Here is a 2,012-nt window from a genome sequence, read left to right on the forward strand (position 1 = left end):
CCAGTTATACGCCTTCTCCAAGTCCACAAAACAAATGCAGACTGGCAGGTCATACTCCCAGTCACCCTCGAGAACTATTGAGAGAGTAAACAGTTGGTAGTTCCATGGCCAGGGACGGAACCCACATTGCTCCTCTTGATTCCGAGGTTCAACTATCGATCAGACTCTCCGCTCCACCACCTTAGAGGAGCCCTTAGCAGGGAAGCTGAGGAGTGTGATTCCTCTCTAGTTGGAACACACTGTCTGGTAACACTTTTCAAATAGGGGAACCACCAACCCAGTCTGCCACTCGTCCGGTACTGACTCAGACATCCATGCAATGTTGAAGAGGCTTGTCAGTCAAGACAGCCCCTCAACACCCAGATCCTACAGCATTTCTGGACGAATCTAATTGACTCCCGGAGTTTTGCCACTGTGGAGCTTTTTGACTATGACAGAGATTTCAGCCAGAGAAATCGACAAAGACTGCCTATCATCCTCCAGCTCTTTCTCCCTTACAGAGGGTGGTTTGTCCATGTTAAGGAGTTCCTCAAAGAGATGCTGCGGCCTGAGATGCTTGACATTTTTCCAGAAACGCCTTGGTGCCGACCAAAAGTCTTCCTCCATGGATTCTCCAAACTCCTCCCACACCTGCTGTTTAGCCTTAGCAACAGCTGAAGCAGCTGCTTCAGGAATCCCACTGGACAGAAGGTCTCGATAAGACTCCTTCTTCAGTCAGACGGCTTCCCTGACTTCTGTGTCCACCAAGATGTCCTTGGGTTACTGTCCCTTGAGACACTGATGACCTCCATGCCACAGCTCACCACTCGAGGTTCAGCTATGGCAGCTTTGCACACCGACCATGGTACGTAACGTGGGTCACCCGCGCAACCAGATACTCACCGACAGGCCCAACTCCCATACCTGGTTCCCGGTATCCCTCCAGGCAGGGTACACTTAACATATCCATTCCTCTTCATGAATCAATTTGGACCAGGCTGAGTCCGACCTCTCATCAGGGACCTGTTTGCATGAGTGACCCTGCAAGGACCACGAGGCTCCTGACAACATAGCCCCCTGAATCATGTTTCTTTTTAAATCACTGCAAGAAACTACACATCTTTACAAATCGAATAAATTATGGCCGAACTCAAGCTCCACAGCTTCCTCCACGTGGACCATTGATCTTGTTATTGACCCATTGCTTCCCTCTGCTGGCCAAGGGAAACGGGACCAGTCGACTTCAGAATGGCCATATTTAAAAATAAACTTTTATGATTTTGTAAAAGGAAAAAAAGGACAATATCATGACGAAGATGTGAAGTTACATCACATTTCACATGTAAATATTTGAGGTCATATATATACACACACACACACACACACACACACACACACACACACACACACACATATATATATATATATATATATATATATATATATATATATATATATATATATATATATATATATATATAATGGTAAATTATTGAAATGATTTTCATATTTTCTTCTGTTTGTATATTTGTATTTTTAACTTTTACTTAGTGGTTGTCTCGGATATATATATATATATATATATATATATATATATATATATATATATATATATATATATATATATATATATATATATATATATATATATATATATATAATTTCAGGTATCTTTTTTACAATGCGTGTCTAGTAGGTAACTATAGTTTTTGTAATATGAAAATAGAATTAAAAGATATATATATATATATATATATATATATATATATATATATATATATATATATATATATATATATATATATATATATGTGTGTGTGTGTGTGTGTGTGTGTGTGTGTGTGTGTGTGTGTTATATATATGTTAAAAATACAAATATACAAATATACAAATAGATGACAATATGAACATAATAAAATAATATAACATAAAATAATTCTATAACTCATATGTCATTGGAGGAATACGTCTTTAATATTTGGAGGAGGCGGCTTGAGTCGACACTGGACGGTAGATGTCGCCCGACTCCACGG

At 39.1% G+C, this 2,012-nt stretch overlaps 1 protein-coding gene across 1 annotated transcript in view; it reads right to left on the reverse strand.

Annotated features, from left to right (window-relative positions):
- Nucleotides 1-2,012, reverse strand: part of LOC128767982 (zinc finger protein 516-like) — an 85,135-nt gene that overhangs the window by 76,029 nt on the left and 7,094 nt on the right. The gene's annotated exons all lie outside the window — the stretch shown is intronic.

Source organism: Synchiropus splendidus, chromosome 12 (genome assembly GCF_027744825.2).
Source record: "Synchiropus splendidus isolate RoL2022-P1 chromosome 12, RoL_Sspl_1.0, whole genome shotgun sequence".
Classification (NCBI taxonomy): Eukaryota; Metazoa; Chordata; class Actinopteri; order Syngnathiformes; family Callionymidae; genus Synchiropus; species Synchiropus splendidus.